Source organism: Oncorhynchus nerka, linkage group LG3, assembly GCF_034236695.1.
Source record: "Oncorhynchus nerka isolate Pitt River linkage group LG3, Oner_Uvic_2.0, whole genome shotgun sequence".
Taxonomy (NCBI): domain Eukaryota; kingdom Metazoa; phylum Chordata; class Actinopteri; order Salmoniformes; family Salmonidae; genus Oncorhynchus; species Oncorhynchus nerka.
The window spans coordinates 67,540,720-67,558,368 of record NC_088398.1 but is presented as its reverse complement, the minus strand read 5'-3'; positions in this window follow the sequence as shown (position 1 = coordinate 67,558,368).

Sequence of the window (17,649 nt, the reverse complement as noted above, 5' to 3'; positions counted from 1 at the left end):
GGTCTCTCTCTCCTCTCCACCCCCAGGTCTCTCTCTCCTCTCCACCTCCAGGTCCCTCTCTCTCCTCTCCACCTCCAGGTCTCTCTCTCTCCTCTCCACCTCCTTGTCTCTCTCTCTCTCTCTCTCTCTCTCACTCTCTCTCTGTCTCTCTCTGTCTCCTCTCCACCTCCAGGTCTCTCTCTCTCCTCTCCACCCCCAGGTCTCTCTCTCCTCTCCTCTCCACCTCCATGTCTCTCTCTCTCTCTCACTCTCTCGCTTTCTCTCTCTCTCTCTCTCTCAAGGTCTCGCTCTCCTCTCCACCTCAAGGTCTCTCTCTATCAGCTCCACCTCCAGGTCTCTCCTTCCTCTCCACCTCCATGTCTCTCTCTCTCTCTCTCTCTCTCTCTCTCTCTCTCTCTCCTCTCTACCTCCAGGTCTCTCTCTCCTCTCTATCTCCAGGTCTCTCTCTCCTCTCCACTTCCAGGTCTTTCTCTCTTTCTCCTCTCCACCTCCAAGACTCTTTCTCTTCTCTCCACCCCCAGGTCTCTCTCTCCTCTTCAGCTCCAGGTCTCTCTCTCCTCTCTACCTCCAGGTCTCTCTCTCCTCTCCATCTCCAGGTCTCTCTCTCTCCTCTCCACCCCCAGGTCTCTCTCTCCTCTCTCTCTCTCTAGGTCTTTCTCTCCTCTCTACCTCCGGGTCTTTCTCTCATCTCCAGGTCTCTCTCTAGGTATTTCTCTCCTCTCCACCTCCATGTCTCTCTTTCTTCTCCACCTCCAGGTCTTGCTCTCCTCTCTCTCTCTCTCCTCTCTATCTCCAGGTGTCCCTCTCCTCTCCATCTCCAGGTCTCTCTCTCTCCTCTCCACCTCCAGATCTCTCTCTCTCCTCTCCACCTCCAGGTCTCTTTCTCCTCTCTCTCTCTAGGTCTTTCTCTCCTCTCTACCTCTGGGTCTTTCTCTCATCTCCAGGTCTCTCTCCAGGTCGCTCTCTCCTCTCTCTCTCTCTAGGTCACTCTCTCCTCTCCACCTCCAGGACTCTCTCTCCTCTCCACCCCCAGGTCTCTCTCTCTTCTCTCTCTCTCCAGGTCTCTCTCTTCTCTCTACTTCCGTGTCTTTCTCTCCTCTCCACCTCCAGGTCTCTCTCTCATCTCTCTCCCTCTCCAGGTCTCTCTCTCCTCCCCACCTCCAGGTCTCTCTCTCCTATCCACCCCCAGGTATCTCTCTTCTCTCTCTCTCTCTCTCTCTCTCTCTCTCTCTCTCTCTCTCTCTCTCTCTCTCTCTCTCTCTCTCTCTCTCTCTCTCTCTCTCTCTCTCCAGGTCTCGCTCTCCTCTCCACCTCCAAGACTCTTTCTCTTCTCTCCACCCCCAGGTCTCTCTCTCCTCTTCAGCTCCAGGTCTCTCTCTCCTCTCTACCTCCAGGTCTCTCTCACCTCTCCATCTCCAGGTCCCTCTCTCTCCTCTCCACCCCCAGGTCTCTCTCTCCTCTCTCTCTCTCTAGGTCTTTCTCTCCTCTCTACCTCCGGGTCTTTCTCTCATCTCCAGGTCTCTCTCTAGGTCTTTCTCTCCTCTCCAACTCCATGTCTCTCTTTCTTCTCCACCTCCAGGTCTTGCTCTCCTCTCTCTCTCCTCTCTATCTCCAGGTCTCCCTCTCCTCTCCATCTCCAGGTTTTCTCTCTCTCCTCTCCACCTCCAGGTCTCTCTCTCTCCTCTCCACCTCCATGTCTCTTTCTCCTCTCTCTTTCTAGGTATTTCCCTCCTCTCTACCTCTGGGTCTTTCTCTCATCTCCAGGTCTCTCTCCAGGTCGCTCTCTCCCCTCTCTCTCTCTAGGTCACTCTCTCCTCTCCACCTCCAGGACTCTCTCTCCTCTCCACCCCCAGGTCTCTCTCTCTCCTCTCCACCTCCAGGTCTCTCTCTCCTCTCCACTTCCATGTCTCTCTCTCCTCCCCACCTCCAGGTCTCTCTCTCTCTCCTCTCCACCTCCAGGTATCTCTCTCTCCTCCCCATCTCCAGGTCTCTATCTCTCCTCTCCACCTCCAGGTCTCTCTCCTCTCCACCTCCAGGTCTCTCTTTCCTCTGATCCTCCAGGTCTCTCTCTCCTCTCTCTCTCTCCTCTCCACCTCCAGGTCTCTCTCTCCTCTCCCCTCCAGGTCTCTCACTCCTCTCCAACTCCAGCTATTTCTCTCTACTCTCCACCTCCAGCTCTCTCTCTCTCCTCTCCACCTCCAGGTCTTTCTCTCCTTTCCAACTCCAGGTCTCTCACTCCTCTCAACCTCCAGGTCTTTCTCTCTCCTCTCCACCTCCAGGTCTCTCTCCTCTCTCTCTCCAGGTCTCTCTCTCTCCTCTCCACCTCCAGGTCTCTCTCTACTCTTCACCTCCAGGTCTCTCTCTCTTTCCTCTCCACCTCCAGGTCTCTCTCTCCAGGTCTCTCTCTCTCCTCTCCACCTCCAGGTCTCTCTCTCCTCTCCACCACCAGGTCTCTCTCTCCTCTCCACGAACAGGTCTCTCTCTCTCCTCTCTCTCCAGGTCTCTCTCCACTCCACCTCCAGGTCTCTCTCTCTTCTCCACCCCCAGGTTTTCTCTCTCTCCTCTCTCTCTCTAGGTCCCTCTCTCCTCTCTACCTCCAGGTCTTTCTCTGATATCCACCTCCAGGTCTTTCTCTCTTTTCTACCTCCAGGTCTTTCTCTCCTCTCCACCTAAAGGTCTCTCTCTCTTCCTCTCCACCTCCAGGTCTCTCTCTCCTCTCCACCCACAGGTCTCTCTCTCTCTCTCTCTCTCTCTCTCTCTCCTCTCCACCTCCAGGTCTCTTTCTCCTCTCCACCTCCAGGTCTCTCTCTCCTCTCCCTCTCCAGGTCTCTCTCTCTCCTCTCCACCTCCAGGTCTCTCTCTCATCTTCCCCCTCCAGGTTTCTCTCTCTTCTCTACCTCCAGGTCTCTCTCTCCTCTCTACCTCCAGGTCTCGCTCTCCTCTCTCTCTCCTCCCTCCACCTCCATCTCTCTCTCTCTCTCCTCCCCACCTCCAGGTCTCTCTCTCTCTCCTCCCCACCTCCAGGTCTCTCTCTCTCCTCTCCACCTCCAGGTCTCTCTCCTCTCCACCTCCAGGTCTCTCTTTCCTCTGATCCTCCAGTTCTCTCTCTCCTCTCTCTCTCTCCTCTCCACCTCCAGGTCTCTCTCTCCTATCCACTTCCAGGTCTCTCACTCCTCTCCAACTCCAGCTCTTTCTCTCTCCTCTCCACCTCCAGGTCTCTCTCTCCTCTCCACCTCCAGGTCTCTCTATCCTCTCCACGCACAGGTCTCTCTCTCCTCTCTCTCTAGGTCTCTCTCAGGTCTCTCTCTCCCCACTCCACCTCCAGGTCTCTCTCTTCCCAGGTATCTCTCTTCTCTCTCTCTCTCTCTCTCTCTCTCTCTCTCTCTCTCTCTCTCTCTCTCTCTCTCTCTCTCTCTTTCTCTCTCTCTCTCTCTCTCTCTCCAGGTCTCGCTCTCCTCTCCACCTCCAAGACTCTTTCTCTTCTCTCCACCCCCAGGTCTCTCTCTCCTCTTCAGCTCCAGGTCTCTCTCTCCTCTCTACCTCCAGGTCTCTCTCACCTCTCCATCTCCAGGTCCCTCTCTCTCCTCTCCACCCCCAGGTCTCTCTCTCCTCTCTCTCTCTCTAGGTCTTTCTCTCCTCTCTACCTCCGGGTCTTTCTCTCATCTCCAGGTCTCTCTCTAGGTCTTTCTCTCCTCTCCAACTCCATGTCTCTCTTTCTTCTCCACCTCCAGGTCTTGCTCTCCTCTCTCTCTCCTCTCTATCTCCAGGTCTCCCTCTCCTCTCCATCTCCAGGTTTCTCTCTCTCCTCTCCACCTCCAGGTCTCTCTCTCTCCTCTCCACCTCCATGTCTCTTTCTCCTCTCTCTTTCTAGGTCTTTCCCTCCTCTCTACCTCTGGGTCTTTCTCTCATCTCCAGGTCTCTCTCCAGGTCGCTCTCTCCCCTCTCTCTCTCTAGGTCACTCTCTCCTCTCCACCTCCAGGACTCTCTCTCCTCTCCACCCCCAGGTCTCTCTCTCTCCTCTCCACCTCCAGGTCTCTCTCTCCTCTCCACTTCCATGTCTCTCTCTCCTCCCCACCTACAGGTCTCTCTCTCTCTCCTCTCCACCTCCAGGTATCTCTCTCCTCCCCATCTCCAGGTCTCTATCTCTCCTCTCCACCTCCAGGTCTCTCTCCTCTCCACCTCCAGGTCTCTCTTTCCTCTGATCCTCCAGGTCTCTCTCTCCTCTCTCTCTCTCCTCTCCACCTCCAGGTCTCTCTCTCCTCTCCCCTCCAGGTCTCTCACTCCTCTCCAACTCCAGCTATTTCTCTCTACTCTCCACCTCCAGCTCTCTCTCTCTCCTCTCCACCTCCAGGTCTTTCTCTCCTTTCCAACTCCAGGTCTCTCACTCCTCTCAACCTCCAGGTCTTTCTCTCTCCTCTCCACCTCCAGGTCTCTCTCTCCAGGTCTCTCTCTCTCCTCTCCACCTCCAGGTCTCTCTCTACTCTTCAGCTCCAGCTCTCTCTCTTTCCTCTCCACCTCCAGGTCTCTCTCTCCAGGTCTCTCTCTCTCCTCTCCACCTCCAGGTCTCTCTCTCCTCTCCACCACCAGGTCTCTCTCTCCTCTCCACGAACAGGTCTCTCTCTCCTCTCTCTCCAGGTCTCTCTCTCCACTCCACCTCCAGGTCTCTCTCTCTTCTCCACCCCCAGGTTTTCTCTCTCTCCTCTCTCTCTCTAGGTCCCTCTCTCCTCTCTACCTCCAGGTCTTTCTCTGATATCCACCTCCAGGTCTTTCTCTCTTTTCTACCTCCAGGTCTTTCTCTCCTCTCCACCTAAAGGTCTCTCTCTCTTCCTCTCCACCTCCAGGTCTCTCTCTCCTCTCCACGCACAGGTCTCTCTCTCCTCTCTCTCTCTCTCTCTCTCTCTCCTCTCCACCTCCAGGTCTCTTTCTCCTCTCCACCTCCAGGTCTCTCTCTCCTCTCCACCTCCAGGTCTCTCTCTCTCCTCTCCACCTCCAGGTCTCTCTCTCATCTTCCCCTCCAGGTTTCTCTCTCTTCTCTACCTCCAGGTCTCTCTCTCCTCTCTACCTCCAGGTCTCGCTCTCCTCTCTCTCTCTCCTCTCCACCTCCATGTCTCTCTCTCCTCCCCACCTCCAGGTCTCTCTCTCTCTCCTCCCCACCTCCAGGTCTCTCTCTCTCCTCTCCACCTCCAGGTCTCTCTCCTCTCCACCTCCAGGTCTCTCTTTCCTCTGATCCTCCAGTTCTCTCTCTCCTCTCTCTCTCTCCTCTCCACCTCCAGGTCTCTCTCTCCTATCCACTTCCAGGTCTCTCACTCCTCTCCAACTCCAGCTCTTTCTCTCTCCTCTCCACCTCCAGGTCTCTCTCTCTCCTCTCCACCTCCAGGTCTCTCTCTCCTCTCCACCTCCAGGTCTCTCTATCCTCTCCACGCACACGTCTCTCTCTCCTCTCTCTCTAGGTCTCTCTCTCCACTCCACCTCCAGGTCTCTCTCTCTTCTCCACCTCCAGGTCTCTCTCTCTCTCCTCTCCACCTCCAGGTCTCTCTCTCCTCTCCACCGCCAGGTCTCTCTCCAGGTCGCTCTCTCCCCTCTCTCTCTCTAGGTCACTCTCTCCTCTCCACCTCCAGGACTCTCTCTCCTCTCCACCCCCAGGTCTCTCTCTCCTCTCCACCTCCAGGTCTCTCTCTCCTTTCCCCTTCCATGTCTCTCTCTCCTCCCCACCTCCAGGTCTCTCTCTCTCTCCTCTCCACCTCCAGGTATCTCTCTCTCCTCCCCATCTCCAGGTCTCTCTCTCTTCTCTCCACCTCCAGGTCTCTCTCCTCTCCACCTCCAGGTCTCTCTTTCCTCTGATCCTCCAGGTCTCTCTCTCCTCTCTCTCTCTCCTCTCCACCTCCAGGTCTCTCTCTCCTCTCCCTCCAGGTCTCTCACTCCTCTCCAACTCCAGATATTTCTCTCTACTCCCCACCTCCAGGTCTCTCTCTCTCTCCTCTCCACCTCCAGGTATCTCTCTCTCCTCCCCATCTCCAGGTCTCTCTCTCTTCTCTCCACCTCCAGGTCTCTCTCCTCTCCACCTCCAGGTCTCTCTTTCCTCTGATCCTCCAGGTCTCTCGCTCCTCTCTCTCTCTCCTCTCCACCTCCAGGTCTCTCTCTCCTCTCCCCTCCAGGTCTCTCACTCCTCTCCAACTCCAGATATTTCTCTCTACTCCCCACCTCCAGGTCTCTCTCTCTCTCCTCTCCACCTCCAGGTATCTCTCTCTCCTCCCCATCTCCAGGTCTCTCTCTCTTCTCTCCACCTCCAGGTCTCTCTCCTCTCCACCTCCAGGTCTCTCTTTCCTCTGATCCTCCAGGTCTCTCGCTCCTCTCTCTCTCTCCTCTCCACCTCCAGGTCTCTCTCTCCTCTCCCCTCCAGGTCTCTCACTCCTCTCCAACTCCAGATATTTCTCTCTACTCTCCACCTCCAGCTCTCTCTCTCTCCTCTCCACCTCCAGGTCTTTCTCTCCTTTCCACCTCCAGGTCTCTCACTCCTCTCAACCTCCAGGTCTTTCTCTCTCCTCTCCACCTCCAGGTCTCTCTATCCAGGTCTCTCTCTCTCCTCTCCACCTCCAGGTCTCTCTCTCCTCTCCACCACCAGGTCTCTCTCTCCTCTCCACGCACAGGTCTCTCTCTCCTCTCTCTCCAGGTCTCTATCTCCACTCCACCTCCAGGTCTCTCTCTCTTCTCCACCCCCAGGTTTTCTCTCTCTCCTCTCTCTCTCTAGGTCCCTCTCTCCTCTCTACCTCCAGGTCTTTCTCTGATATCCACCTCCAGGTCTTTCTCTCTTTTCTACCTCCAGGTCTTTCTCTCCTCTCCACCTAAAGGTCTCTCTCTCTCCTCTCCACCTCCAGGTCTCCCTCTCCTCTCCACCTCCAGGTCTCTCTCTCCTCTCCACGCACAGGTCTCTCTCTCCTCTCTCTCTCGCTCTCTCTCTCCTCTCCACCTCCAGGTCTCTTTCTCCTCTCCACCTCCAGATCTCTCTCTCCTCTCCACCTCCAGGTTTCTCTCTCTTCTCTACCTCCAGGTCTCTCTATCCTCTCTACCTCCAGGTCTCGCTCTCCTCTCTCTCTCTCCTCTCCACCTCCATGTCTCTCTCTCCTCCCCACCTCCAGGTCTCTCTCTCTCTCCTCTCCACCTCCAGGTATCTCTCTCTCCTCCCCACCTCCAGGTCTCTCTCTCTCCTCTCCACCTCCAGGTCTCTCTCCTCTCCACCTCCAGGTCTCTCTTTCCTCTGATCCTCCAGTTCTCTCTCTCCTATCTCTCTCTCCTCTCCACCTCCAGGTCTCTCTCTCCTCTCCACTTCCAGGTCTCTCACTCCTCTCCAACTCCAGGTCTCTCTCTCATCTTCCCCTCCAGGTTTCTCTCTCTTCTCTACCTCCAGGTCTCTCTCTCCTCTCTACCTCCAGGTCTCGCTCTCCTCTCTCTCTCTCCTCTCCACCTCCATGTCTCTCTCTCCTCCCCACCTCCAGGTCTCTCTCTCTCTCCTCCCCACCTCCAGGTCTCTCTCTCTCCTCTCCACCTCCAGGTCTCTCTCCTCTCCACCTCCAGGTCTCTCTTTCCTCTGATCCTCCAGTTCTCTCTCTCCTCTCTCTCTCTCCTCTCCACCTCCAGGTCTCTCTCTCCTATCCACTTCCAGGTCTCTCACTCCTCTCCAACTCCAGCTCTTTCTCTCTCCTCTCCACCTCCAGGTCTCTCTCTCTCCTCTCCACCTCCAGGTCTCTCTCTCCTCTCCACCTCCAGGTCTCTCTATCCTCTCCACGCACAGGTCTCTCTCTCCTCTCTCTCTAGGTCTCTCTCTCCACTCCACCTCCAGGTCTCTCTCTCTTCTCCACCTCCAGGTCTCTCTCTCTCTCCTCTCCACCTCCAGGTCTCTCTCTCCTCTCCACCGCCAGGTCTCTCTCCAGGTCGCTCTCTCCCCTCTCTCTCTCTAGGTCACTCTCTCCTCTCCACCTCCAGGACTCTCTCTCCTCTCCACCCCCAGGTCTCTCTCTCCTCTCCACCTCCAGGTCTCTCTCTCCTTTCCCCTTCCATGTCTCTCTCTCCTCCCCACCTCCAGGTCTCTCTCTCTCCTCTCCACCTCCAGGTATCTCTCTCTCCTCCCCATCTCCAGGTCTCTCTCTCTTCTCTCCACCTCCAGGTCTCTCTCCTCTCCACCTCCAGGTCTCTCTTTCCTCTGATCCTCCAGGTCTCTCTCTCCTCTCTCTCTCTCCTCTCCACCTCCAGGTCTCTCTCTCTCTCCCCTCCAGGTCTCTCACTCCTCTCCAACTCCAGATATTTCTCTCTACTCCCCACCTCCAGGTCTCTCTCTCTCTCCTCTCCACCTCCAGGTATCTCTCTCTCCTCCCCATCTCCAGGTCTCTCTCTCTTCTCTCCACCTCCAGGTCTCTCTCCTCTCCACCTCCAGGTCTCTCTTTCCTCTGATCCTCCAGGTCTCTCGCTCCTCTCTCTCTCTCCTCTCCACCTCCAGGTCTCTCTCTCCTCTCCCCTCCAGGTCTCTCACTCCTCTCCAACTCCAGATATTTCTCTCTACTCCCCACCTCCAGGTCTCTCTCTCTCTCCTCTCCACCTCCAGGTATCTCTCTCTCCTCCCCATCTCCAGGTCTCTCTCTCTTCTCTCCACCTCCAGGTCTCTCTCCTCTCCACCTCCAGGTCTCTCTTTCCTCTGATCCTCCAGGTCTCTCGCTCCTCTCTCTCTCTCCTCTCCACCTCCAGGTCTCTCTCTCCTCTCCCCTCCAGGTCTCTCACTCCTCTCCAACTCCAGATATTTCTCTCTACTCTCCACCTCCAGCTCTCTCTCTCTCCTCTCCACCTCCAGGTCTTTCTCTCCTTTCCACCTCCAGGTCTCTCACTCCTCTCAACCTCCAGGTCTTTCTCTCTCCTCTCCACCTCCAGGTCTCTCTATCCAGGTCTCTCTCTCTCCTCTCCACCTCCAGGTCTCTCTCTCCTCTCCACCACCAGGTCTCTCTCTCCTCTCCACGCACAGGTCTCTCTCTCCTCTCTCTCCAGGTCTCTATCTCCACTCCACCTCCAGGTCTCTCTCTCTTCTCCACCCCAGGTTTTCTCTCTCTCCTCTCTCTCTCTAGGTCCCTCTCTCCTCTCTACCTCCAGGTCTTTCTCTGATATCCACCTCCAGGTCTTTCTCTCTTTTCTACCTCCAGGTCTTTCTCTCCTCTCCACCTAAAGGTCTCTCTCTCTCCTCTCCACCTCCAGGTCTCCCTCTCCTCTCCACCTCCAGGTCTCTCTCTCCTCTCCACGCACAGGTCTCTCTCTCCTCTCTCTCTCGCTCTCTCTCTCCTCTCCACCTCCAGGTCTCTTTCTCCTCTCCACCTCCAGGTCTCTCTCTCCTCTCCACCTCCAGGTTTCTCTCTCTTCTCTACCTCCAGGTCTCTCTATCCTCTCTACCTCCAGGTCTCGCTCTCCTCTCTCTCTCTCCTCTCCACCTCCATGTCTCTCTCTCCTCCCCACCTCCAGGTCTCTCTCTCTCTCCTCTCCACCTCCAGGTATCTCTCTCTCCTCCCCACCTCCAGGTCTCTCTCTCTCCTCTCCACCTCCAGGTCTCTCTCCTCTCCACCTCCAGGTCTCTCTTTCCTCTGATCCTCCAGTTCTCTCTCTCCTATCTCTCTCTCCTCTCCACCTCCAGGTCTCTCTCTCCTCTCCACTTCCAGGTCTCTCACTCCTCTCCAACTCCAGCTCTTTCTCTCTCCTCTCCACCTCCAGGTCTCTCTCTCTCCTCTCCACCTCCAGGTCTCTCTCTCCTCTCCACGCACAGGTCTCTCTCTCCTCTCTCTCTAGGTCTCTCTCTCCACTCCACCTCCAGGTCTCTCTCTCTTCTCCACCTCCAGGTCTCTCTCTCTCTCCTCTCCACCTCCAGGTCTCTCTCTCCTCTCCACCGCCAGGTCTCTCTCTCATCTTCACCTCCAGGTTTCTCTCTCTTCTCTACCTCCAGGTCCCTCTTTCCTCTGATCCTCCATGTCTCTCTCTCCTCTCTCTCTCTCCTCTCCACCTCCAGGTATCTCTCCCTTCTCTCCACCTCCAGGTCTATCTCTCCACTCCACCTCCAGGTCTCTCACTCTCCTCTCTCTCTCTAGGTTCCTCTCTCCTCTCTACCTCCAGGTCTCTCTCTCCTCTCCACCTCCAGGTCTCTCTCTCATCTTTACCTCCAGGTTTCTCTCTCTTCTCTACCTCCAGGTCTCTCTCTCCTCTCTACCTCCAGGTGTCGCTCTCCTCTCTCTCTCCTCTCCACCTCCAGGTCTCTCTTGATTCTCTCCACCTCCAGGTATCTCTCTCTCCTCCCCACCTCCAGGTCTCTCTCTCTCCACTCCACCTCCAGGTCTCTCTCCTCTCCACCTACAGGTCTCTCTTTCCTCTGATCCTCCAGGTCTCCCTCTCCTCTCTCTCTCTTTCTCCTCTCCACCTCCAGGTCTCTCTCTCCTCTCTACCTCCAGGTCTCTCTCTCCTCTCTACCTCCAGGTCTCTCTCATCTCACCTTATTAATTAATGATGTCCTCTCACCTCAGTTAATAATGGTATTCTCTTACCTCATTTAATAATGGTATCATATCACTTTATTTAATAATGGTATCATGTCACCTCATTTAATAATGGTATCATGTCACCTCATTTAATAATGGTATCCTCTCACCTCATTTAATACTGGTATCATCTCACCTTATTTAATAATGGTACCATGTCACCTCATTTAATAATGGTATTCTCTCACCTCATTTAATAATGGTATCTTCTTACCTCATTTAATAATGTTATCATCTCACCTCATTTAATAATAGTATCCTCTCACCTCATTTAATAATAGTATCCTCTCACCTCATTTAATAATGGTATCCTCTCACCTCATTTAATAATGGTATCCTCTTACCTCATTTAATAATGGTATTCTCTCACCCCATTTAATAATGTTATCTTCTTACCTCATTTAATGATGGTAATATCTTACTTCATTTAATAATGGTATTATCTTATCTCATTTAATAATGGTATCCTCTCACCTCATTTAATAATGGTATCCTCTCACCTCATTTAATAATGGTATCCTCTTACCTCATTTAATAATGGTATCCTCTCACCTCATTTAAAACTTGTTAGGGCCGTGGTCCAGTGGTGGGAACATCAATCAGCAGAAATGTTCATGTGCGCCACCTATAGTTTTTGATAAAACTCAAACTTTCATTAAAATGCACATACAATGTACTGAATTAAAGCTACACTCGTTGTGAATCTATCCACCAAGTCAGATTTGTCAAATGCTTTTCGGCAAAAGCATCAGAAGCTATTATCTGATAGCATGTATCCCCCAAAATACTGCAACGTCACCTAACGACAGATTTTGCGATAGCCGGGGGCTACTCAAAACGCAGAAATAAAATATAAAACATTCATTACCTTTGACGAGCTTCTTTCTTGGCACTCCTAGATGTCCCATAAACATCATTTTGGGTCTTTTTTCGATTAAATCGGTCCATATATAGCCTAGATATCGATCTATAAATAGGGTGTGATCAACGAAAAAATGAGCGTTTTGTAGCGTAACGTCATTTTTTTAAATAAAAAAAGTCGACGATAAACTATCACAAAACACTTCGAAATACTTTTGTAATGCAACTTTAGGTATTAGTAAACGTTAATACTCTATCAATATGATCACGGGGCGATGTAAATTCTTTAACTTCACGTCTTGAAATCATGGCCGGATATTGCTCAACCAAAACATCCTATCGGAGACCGGAGGAAATCGGCTCCCTTGTTTCGGTTTGACCAAGAAACAAAGCCGAAGCAAATGACAAGACTCTAGACATCGTGTGGAAGCTGTAGGTAATTGCAACCTCGACCTCATTTAATCTGGGTCACCTTTAACAAATCTTGGGAGTGGCGCATGGATATTTTTTTCCATTTTCAGTGATCAGATTTTCCTGCACTTTTCGATGAAACGCACGTTCTGTTATAGTCACAGCCGTGATTTAACCAGTTTTAGAAACGTCTGAGTGTTGTCTATCCACACATACTAATCATATGCATATACTATATTCCTGGCATGAATAGCAGGGCGCTGAAATGTTGCGCGATTTTTAACAAAAACTGCGAAAATTCGCAGCTTCCATAAGAGGGAAGCTGGTATCCTCTCACCTCATTTAATAATGGTATCCTCTCACCTCATTTAATAATGGTATCCTCTCACCTCATTTAATAATGGTATCCTCTCACCTCATTTAATAATGGTATCCTCTCACCTCATTTAATAATGGTATCCTCTCACCTCATTTAATAATGGTATTCTCTCACCTCATTTAATAATGGTATCCTCTCACCTCATTTAATAATGGTATCCTCTCACCTCATTTAATAATGGTATCCTCTTACCTCATTTAATAATGGTATCCTCTCACCTCATTTAATAATGGTATCTTCTTACCTGATTTAATGATGGTAAAATCTTACCTCATTTAATAATGGTATCCTCTCACCTCATTTAATAATGGTATCCTCTCACCTAATTTAATAATGGTATCCAATCACCTCATTTAATAATGGTATTCTCTCACCTCATTTAATAATGGTATCCTCTCACCTCATTTAATAATGGTATCCTCTCACCTCATTTAATAATGGTATCCTCTCACCTCATTTAATAATGGTATCTTCTTACCTGATTTAATGATGGTAAAATCTTACCTCATTTAATAATGGTATCCTCTCACCTCATTTAATAATGGTATCCTCTCACCTCATTTAATAATGGTATCCTCTCACCTCATTTAATAATGGTAATATCTTACCTCATTTAATAATGGTATCCTCTCACCTCATTTAATAATGGTAATATCTTACCTCATTTAATAATGGTATCCTCTCACCTCATTTAATAATGGTATCCTCTTACCTCATACCTACCTGTGTCCTTCCTGTCTTTGTATGTCTCTCTCTCTCCCTGCTCCCCCTCCCTTCCTCTCTCCCCTCTGTTTCTTATTTGCCCCATGGTGGTAGTGGTGTTCTAATCCATACCTGGACGGCCACCAAACGTGTCTGCAGACACCTGATTTAGCCTTGACTCTCTCTAGTCCTCCCCTCTTCTGTCTCTGTTTCGTCTGTTTGCGCGTCAGTCTCTCTGGCTTTGATTGGATATGTTTGCGCATATATGTATTTGTGTGTGTGACCTCGAGGTCGAGCTGCCATCAGGGTCAATGTGACCTCCAACTCACCGTCTCCCCCCGACACACACACACACACACACACACACACACACACACACACACACACACACACACACACACACACACACACACACACACACACACACACACACAACACACACACACACACACACACACACACACACACACACACACACACACACACACACACACACCACTATGATCAGTCCGTGCCTCACATCAGATATTTCAGACTAGAAGACAGATGGAGTAAATGTCAGGGAGATTTCAGTCTTTTCTACAATATGTTTCTCAGTATGAGCAATAGGGGATGACGTTGTCTCTATATCAGTTGTATTTTGCAGTTTAAGTACTGTTTAAAACTACGGTAACATTTATTTTTTAAGGTAATCTGACAAGCTTTTATTGATATTTCCCATTCAAACACACTATATTTGTTTAGGTAGCAAAAGGAATGTGTTTTTCCCAAGGTCTACCTGATAGCCCATAACTTCCACCTAATCTCCATGTTATCAGTCATTCAAAAGTCTCTCCAGATTTTCCAGTCTCGCGCGGAGTTCCGACCGTGTGTGTCATCATGGTTACCGATAGCGTTGTTTGTGTTATCGGTGGGGTGTGTTGTGTGCCAGACCACATCCACACTCCTCTTCTCTCCTCTCCCTCCCTGTAGGGCAGAGAGAATGAACCACAAGTTACTGTAATAGGCTGTGACCCACTTTGTTAATTATATAGAGAAGAAACTTGTAAAAAGCATGCCTTCATGAATACACACACACAACCACACACACACACAACCACACACACACACAACCACACACACACACACAACCACACACACACACACACACACAACACACACACACACACACCACACACACACACACACACACACCCACATACACACAACCACACACACACACACCACACACACACAACCACACACACACACACAACCACACACACACACAACCACACACACACAACCACACGCACACAACCACACACACACACAACCACAAACACACACACACACACACACAACCACACACACACACACACACACACAACACACACACACACACACACACACACACACACACACACACACACACACACACACACACACACACACACACACACACACACACACACAACACACACACACACACACACACACACACACACACACACACACACACACACACACACACACACACACACACACACACACACACACACAACACACACACACAACACACACACAACCACACACACACACACACCACACACACAACACACACACACACACACACACACACACACACACACACACACACACACACACACACACACACACACACACACACACACACACACACACCACACACACAACACACACACAACCACACACAACCACACACACAAAAACCACACACACACACACACACACACATACACACACACAACCACACACACAACCACACACACACATATAACCACACACACAACCACACACACACAACCACACACACACAACCACACACAACCAAACACAACCACACACACACAACCACACACACACACACAACACACACACACACACACACACACACACACACACACACACACACACACACACACACACACACACACACACACACACACACACACACACACACACACACATTTACACAACAAAATGGTGCAATGGTACATTTTTTACAGATGCACCATTGAGAGCATCTTGTCAGGCTGTATCACCGCCTGGTATGGCACTTGCACCAACCTCAGGGCTCTCCAGAGGGTGTTGCGGTCAGCCCAACGCATCACCGGGAGCACACTGCCTGTCGTTCAGGACATTTTTTATTTTTATTTTTTAACTAGGCAAGTCAGTTAAGAACAAATTCTTATTTACAATGACAGACTACCCCGGACGATACTGGGCCAATTGTGCACCGCCCTATGGGACTCCCAATCACGGTTGGATGTGATACAGCCTGGAATCAAACCAGGGACTGTAGTGACGCCTCTTGCACTGAGATGACGTGCCTTAGACAGCTGCGCCACTCGGGAGCCCTACTGCACCCGGTGACATATAAAACACCCGGTTTCACAGGAAGGCCAAGAATATCATTAAGGACCTCTGCCACCCGAGCCACGGCCTGTTCACCCCACTATCATCCAGAAGGCGAGGTCAGTACAGGTGCATCAAAGCTAAGAGCAAGAGACTGAAAAATAGCTTCTATCTCAAGGCCATCAGACTGTTAAATATCACTAGCCTGCTACCACCTGGTTACACAACCCTGCACCTTAGAAGCTGCTGCCCTATATACATAGACTTGGAACATTGGTCACTTTATTACTGTTTACATACTTTCTTACCCATTTCATATGCATATAATGTATTCCAAACTGGGGGGTTTGAGCCCTGAATGCTGATTGGCTGACAGCCGTAGTATATCAGAATGTATTCCATGGGTATGACAAAACATCTATTTTTACTGCTCTAATTACATTGGTAACCAGTCTATAATAGCAATATGAAACCTTGGGTGTTGGTGGTATATGGCCAATATACCACGGCTAAGGGCTGTATGCAGGCACTAGCATCGTACATAAGAACAGCCCTTAGCCGTGGTATATTGGCCATATACCACCAACCAATCTACATACTGTCCACAACGTCTATACATCCCATCACACACGCACACACACACACACACACACACACACACACACACACACACACACACACACACACACACACACACACACACACACACACACACACACACACACACACACACACACACACACACACACACAAATATACATTTGAAGTCGGAAGTTCACATAACCTTAGGTTGGAGTCATTGAAACTTCTTTTCAGCCACTCCACAAATGTCTTGTGAACAAACTATAGTTTTGGTATCTCGGTTAGCACATCTTCTATGTGCATGACACAAGGAATTTTTCCAACAATTGTTTCCAGACAGATTATTTCACTTATATGTGATGAATGTGATGAAAGAAATAAAAGCTGAAATAAATCATTCTCTCTACTATTATTCTGACATTTCACATTCTTAAAATAAAGTGGTGATCTCAACTGACCTAAGACAGGGAATTTTTACGAGGATTAAATGTCAGGAATTGTGAAAACTGAGTTTAAATGTATTTGGCTGAGACGTATGTAAATTTCCGACTTCAACTATATATATATATATATAGTACCAGTCAAAATTTTGGACACACCTACTCAAGAGTTTTTCTTTATTTGTACTATTTTCTACATTGTAGAATAATAGTGAAGACATCAGATCTGTGTAGTTACCCAAAAAGTTTAACCAGAAGGGGGTTATGGTACCCATTATGGTACCCATTTGGGAACGAACCCTCCCACGTTCAGCTGGAACGTGGCGCAATGGAACGCAAAAATATTCTTAGAAATATTTAACCTCCACACATTAACAAGTCCAATAGCTCAAATGAAAGATAAACACATCATAAACTTTAACTAAATATACATGTTCTACACATAGATAGATACACTTCTTCTTAATGCAACCGCTGTGTTTCATTTATTTTTAACGTTACAGAATTCGTTCACTAGGCTATAATATGAGACGGCGCTCAGAAATTAGCATTACGTCTCCTCTATCTTGGAGTCCACAGAAACCCAAATTTACCACATAAATATTCCCTTACCTTTGATGTTCTTCCATGAGAAGACCTGGAAGGAGTTATACTTACCAAAAACATTGTTTGGTTTTGAAGTCTGTGTCTTTAGGTTATCAAACGCGACAAATTCCGGTCGAAATGCAGCCAAAATTCTAGTGGATGCGCACCAAAACTTCAAAATTACATATTATATGTCGACTAAACTGGTCAAACTAAGTGCAGAATCAAGCTTTAGCATGTTATAAACGTGGAAAACAATCCTTAGCACGAACAGAAACACCGACATCGTTTGGTCAATCCTGGAAGAAAGAGAGCTCTGGAGCCGACGGCGCATGAAAGTACTTGTTTTTTCGCGTGACCCGAAGGTTTCAGCCCGCCAAAAGTCTTGTGGGCGCGCGATTCTCACAATGGCAAGCCCCATTGAATGCAGACATCGCGCTGAAGACATAGAAACTGTTCCCAGGTCTGTAGCTGCTTGGGAAGAGTGGGGGCGATGACGTCAAAGTTGGGCCAACTTTTCTGATGACAAGAGAGAGTTTGGGAGAATGGCTGCCCTGGGAGTTTTGCTTTACATACATACATAATTTGAACGGTTTTAGAAGCTTTAGAGTGTTTTCTATTCAATAATAATTATTATATGCATATATTAGCAATTTTGGACAGATTTTTTTCTGTTTACTATGGGCACGCAATTCCTCCAAAGGGGGCAGTAGTCAGCCCTATCCTTAAATCTAAAGAACAATAATAATTGAAATTC